This window comes from Thermobia domestica, chromosome 15, assembly GCF_964235325.1.
Source record: "Thermobia domestica chromosome 15, izTheDome1.hap1.1, whole genome shotgun sequence".
Taxonomy (NCBI): domain Eukaryota; kingdom Metazoa; phylum Arthropoda; class Insecta; order Zygentoma; family Lepismatidae; genus Thermobia; species Thermobia domestica.
The window spans coordinates 61,715,186-61,721,239 of record NC_137468.1 but is presented as its reverse complement, the minus strand read 5'-3'; the positions used below and the strand labels follow the sequence as shown (position 1 = coordinate 61,721,239).

The 6,054-nt window shown below is 34.5% G+C and overlaps 1 protein-coding gene across 1 annotated transcript in view; it reads right to left on the bottom strand.

Annotated features, from left to right (window-relative positions):
- Positions 1-1,087: 1,087 nt before the first annotated feature.
- Positions 1,088-6,054, bottom strand: part of Dd (CTD nuclear envelope phosphatase 1-like protein dullard) — a 61,970-nt gene continuing 57,003 nt past the window's right edge. The window contains exon 6 of the mRNA XM_081739729.1: positions 1,088-3,613. The gene's annotated coding sequence lies outside the window, so the exon portion shown is untranslated. The remainder of the gene's footprint in view (positions 3,614-6,054) is intronic.

Here is a 6,054-nt window from a genome sequence, read left to right as displayed (position 1 = left end):
GGAAGTCAGTTTTCGAACCATACGTAGAATTACAAACTAAACTAACTTTTCTACTACTAGTAAAACTGTCAAGAGAGCTGTCAGGATCGCGTGGACTGTCCATCAGTTAAATGTTACTTCACTTACAAAGAGCTGTCATTGTCACTTCGAAGGAAGACTAACCTGCTGTCCCTCTGAATTATGTTATTAGTAAGGCTTGACCCTCAAAGGTAAAAAGTTACTTTTTTTGTGCGCAAACTAAAGAAGACGAATTATTAACGTGTAAGACCATATAACTAATTTCAAATTTCCCGTTACGATAGAATGTTAGTTAAAAGGTTATAAGGGAACAAGGTATCTAAACATACACAGTGTGTCTACTAAATTTCAAGACTGGCAACAGTCTAATTGCTGGAGTCACCAAGCGGTTATTGTGTGTAGCTTTTAGTACTAAGTGTGTTCTGTACTGTGTGAAGGATTCACGAATTTATGTTCCAAATTTTGTGAGTGATTTCAGTGAACTGTGTTTCCTTTGTTCGTCATGGATAGTAAAGTGGAGAAGAGAGTAGCCATCAAGTTTTGTGTAAAACTGGCAAAAACAGCCACAGAGATCATGGACATGATTCAAACAGCTTACAACAATGATGCTCTTTCTCGAGCAAACATTTTTGTGTTGCATCGTCATCTTCGTAAGGGTCGGGAGGCGGTCACGGATGACCTTTTTCCGGATTTGTGCCCCATAGCCTGACAGCAGTGCAAACAGAAGACAGGGTATCGTCGTGTAAGTGGGATCCATTGGCTGAAAATGACCTAGAGTGGATTAAGAAAATCATAACTGGTGATGAATCACTCTTCCACGTTGGAAGGCGAACATTGTGACTCAATTCCGGACATACAAAGAGCTGTGATAAAGGAATTCAACAGTGTCGGACTTCCAGAAAGGAACCCAGAAACTATACAGCCATGCAATTGCCTGTATACAACAAGAAGGGTTATATATTAAAAGCCAATGAAGGTAATTCTCTTCTGCATTATTTTCTGATAATGCGAGTCTTGAAATTTAGTAGACATACTGTGTATTTGTTAGAAGTAAATAAAATCACACAAAATTCATGAATTTCAATGTTATTCTATACATTATTAGGTGATACAATGCATTCATAATAAAACTTGTACTATTATGACTCCAATGATGTAATGGTTTCACAATCTTTGGTGCTTCCTTTTTCTTTACTTCTTTATTTTGCGCCTCAATATTTGTACACGGGCATATGTAATTCCATTGTGAAATAAATTTCTTTTGCGTTTCTTTCAATCTCTTTCAAAATGTCTTGACAAATTATTTTGTATATGAACACAATGGAGCACACGTAATAACGTACATCAAAATGTACAAAACAATAATTCTATGGTTTTACAAAGCAATCTCAATACATTCGTTCCATTTTCATACTTAAAAGAGCAGCAAATGGATCTTGTTTGAAATCTTGATCACTTGTTTTTATATTATCACGTACCTGAATACAGTTTCTTATAATTTTTCATTATTTACATTGATATGGATTGCGTAACGGGACAGATCGATCAGAACTTCCTGAATCATTATTGTTATTACTTTTTAAAAAATGTTTTAAAAAACCGCACAATTATTTGTAAATACACTACGTTTTTACTCTTACGCACCTAAACAATGTCATGTTCTTGCAAAAATTTACTTTTGAACCCACCTATATACCACAGTCTAATTCTTTCGGTTCGTTAAAGTTTAATTAGATCTGAAGTTTTTACTATTTTCTTAAACCCTCCAACAAATGTTTTTCTACACAATATATATACCCATCGTATCATACAATTTTAGGCATAAAATAAAATACATGGATGATGAGATCATGGGAGTTTGTATCAATTCACACAATTTTTTTCAGTAGCTAAAAAAAAATCCTATTTTCTATCCTGTTGAGAAAACCTTATTTGCAATATATTACTTCTTTCTGTAATAATATAGGGAAGAAATCTCTTGCAACTTGAATTTGTACCTTTGGAGATCCGTACAAGAAAACTCAATATCACATTGGATCATTACGTTAATTAAAAAAAGAATTAAGTTTTATGTAAATGACCAGCAAAGGAAGGAAAACTGTGTAGTTTCGGAAGCTACACTATAGCATTGTAAAATCCTATAGAATAATAGAAATGAAATACATATGGAAGAATATGTACGATATATAAATATATATATAATATGTGTGTGTATGTGTGCTTGTTCTTACGTACGATATTTATATTATTGTCACAATCATATTTTTGAGTAATTTACTCTTGTACAAATTTAAAAAAAAATAAACTAACAATATTTGACTGTTTCATAAATAAATAAATAGATAAATTAACATCTCTTAAGGAATTAACTTTGAAGAATTCTTTTTTTCTTCTTCTTCGATGAACTAACAATATTTCTTAAAGGTTTATATTATGATACATACATACTAAAAGAAAAATACATTCTTAATATACGATCCGAGTCCGAAATAAAATATGCTAAGAGTTTATCAAGGAAACAATTTTTTTGAGAGAAAAATCACATTACCGTGCAATGAGGTATCCACAAAAACAATTGCTCTAAAAACAACCAAAACTATGATAATTAAAACAGTATTTCTCTAAGCAGCTTTTAATTTACTCAAAAAGAAGTTTTCACAATTTGATAGCGGTTTCTTATAATATTAAAATAAATAAAACAAATTTCGTACTGTTTACTTACTTTTCACGTTCAATTTCGCAAATTTCGAATCATCACGATGGGATACTGAAAAATAAGTGTTTGAAAAAAAAATGCACAATCACAACCACTCACATTCTGCAAATAAGACTGCTCAAATCGAAACTCAAAGCAAGTGCCCTTTCTTACAAAAGACTAGTTTTTTTTTTCTTTTTTTAATAAATGAAGACTACAGAGATAAAATTACTCTGCACGTTCTTCACTAACACAGCACACAAATTACATTTTTTTTCTTAAACATGACAACAAAAAATTATACTAAGTGTTTCCATCTACACACACAGATCATGACATTTTTTTTTGTCATACACAGTTTTTTTTTCTTTCTTTTAGTAACACTTTCCATATATACAAAGTTTTTGATACTGGTACCAGCACAGTGCACAAGGACTAAAACTTGACTGCTTACATGACGACATAACAGCAACTTCGATTTGATCAATTTCACCTTTCAGTTTTTCACTGCTGCTGTTTTCTGATACAGAAAACAAATTTTAAAAAATAATTAAAAAAATGAAGAGCTTCTTCACCTATTCAGCAACAGGTATGACGGAAAGAAAATCAACATACATATACGTGCAACTTTTATCTTTTTTTCTGCGTACAAAGCTGGTCAACAGCTGACGTGTCCATTAACACGAATCAATCATAATTCCTTTTCTTACATCGTTCTGCTTCTTGCTCTCCGTAAACTAAAAGGGTCACAGTTTTATCCTAGGGCACTGTTAAGCGATCACTCTATCTTACATCTACAACTGCAACTGTACAATGGCTTATTTCTCTTTTAAACTGTACAAAATATACTTGGAGGATGGGGTCTAAATGACCAACTAGTGATGTCCACAACAAGTGAACCTAGAATGAAAGAAGAAAAATCATTGTAATAATGCATCTCACTTATGACATTTAATGAAATTTTCATAAATATGTTATCAAGGTTCCCACTTACTTGGTGAGCAGGAATTCTCTGACTTTTCCAGATCACGATCTACAAATTCCTAGATCTATATGTAATGTAAAAGAATATCTATCTTTTTCCCGACCAGGGGATTTCTCATCTAAATGTACTGTTTACCCTCGGACATTAGGTCTCTCGACACTTCTGCGCATGACTGAAGTAGAAAAGTCCATTACGAAAAATGGGACAACATGTGTATGTACGGACAACATGTGTTCGTTTTCTCCTCTGCAAGCGAGAGAAAGAAGGTTGGAAGTTTAAACATAGTTGCCAGCCTACGTAAATTGGTCCCAGATCAGCAATACATTCTGGTCAGGTGGTGATTTCACGCAGTGAACAGAGCGCGCGCATTTTAAATGCAGCCTAGGATTTTTTTTAGGGACTTCGACATTCGGTTGATCGCGCCAACAACCCGCGGGAGAACTTCAGTTATTGTCTTTCTCTACAGTACACATACGCTTGTGCGTGTGCAGTTTACTGTATTTTTCTAGTTATTTTTCTTACCTGTTTCGTGGTTATGCTTGCATGTGCGTGTGTGTGTACGCGCGTCGTTTTGTTATTTTATTATGATGAAGCCAATACCGTCAAGGCAAAGTATTGTGCTTATCCTCTCCTCCAAATTTTGGATTCCTCTATTTTTCTGTTCATCTTGCACCGTAGATCCCCAGTCATGCCCTACGGACAATAATAATCGGTTACCGTGCTTTCAGTGCCATAGGCCCACTTTGATTTCATTCTCATAATTTATAAAATCTTATCAGCTATAGATTTACTGCGCCGGGTTGGTAACACTGCAAAAAATACCTTTACCGCTGACCCGAATAACCAACGCCTTCCTTCCTTTTCTTTTTCTTTTACAGACCATTCCTTTCATTAAGATAGACTCTCCTTGGCACTCTGCCAACTAGAGGTCTCAGCCGAATGGGTAAACAGTATGCACAAATACCATATATAATGTATGTGTAGATAGAGAAGTTTTGTAAAAAGGAACTAATTTATTTTATAAAATATCCCCTACCAAACAGCCGAGTAAGTGAACAGGGATATGGTTCTGGGAAGTAAAACAATTTAGGGCACTTAATATTCCTAACCTTTCCAGGACCTTTTACGAGGAAATTGAATTTCCTGACTTCTAAGTTTTCCAGTCGGTGGGAACCCCGGTTATTTACACAATCAAACAATCTGATATTTATTACATGCTTCGTTATTGTATTTTAGTTCCATGTGTCCATTCATCTTCATTTATAACTTACGAATTTGTTCATCTTTGTTTCAACTTTAGATATAGAACTTTATTAAAATAAGATAGAGTGGTAACTGCAAGTGATACTTAAATTTTGTTTTATTCTAAAAAGCAATAAATGACATTATGTTTTGAAGATAACATCGTTCAAATGTCCCATTCTACTTTGGTGGGTAGAATGTATTTTGACAATCCAATTTAGATAAGTATTGCGATGAGGCGTTTGATATTCTCCTTCAATTCACAAACTGTTCGTGGCATATTTTCAAAGACCTAGGATAACTTTATAGAATATAATTTACGGGGAAGACATCACATGATCTGGGCCAGTTCGCATCATCATTTCTCGACAAAACGCGTCCAGTTCTGTCTTACCTAGGTATTATTTTGATGGTAAATTAGAATAATTTGTATGCGTTGTTGAATTGTATCTTCATTCCAATTTTTCACAGACAACTGGACACAATTTTCACAACTTAATCTCGCTAATCCTGCCAGTGTTGCCAGAACAGTTCTGACGTTCTTATTGACAAACCCTATACGTTACGTACTCAAAGAAACAAAAGCTTGAGTTGCTAGTCCTGCAAGAACTCAAGGGAGTTGAAAAAAAAAAAAAATAGTTCTGATGTAAGATCAGAATCATTCTGTTATGGGTTCAATAACTAAATTATCAGTACCACAAAAGTAGAAATAAGATAAATGCGCTCTTCAATCTGCGATCTATGGTCCTCAATGCAGATGTGAAGTCTTTTACTTTACAGCCCATGCAGCACGTTGACTCATTTCTGAAAGTGCAGCCATTAATATTGTGATATACAGTCCCTGAGATTATTAGTAGTGCCACGTTTCATAGAATACAAGTCTCTTTTTAGCAATCTCAAAACCAGAAATCACAGAGGCTCAAGTCATATGACTACAATTTCAAGTCATATGACTGACTCTACAATCTGATTCTACTACGCTGCCAGTCATTCACATTTCCCGTTCCACTGTAACGCTGAATGGTGCTGTAGACAAATCGTTCACTGATCTGCAAGGGTTTCAGGGTGGCGAAAATCCGTGGTAGAGGCACGCCCACCTTATGCAGCACTATGG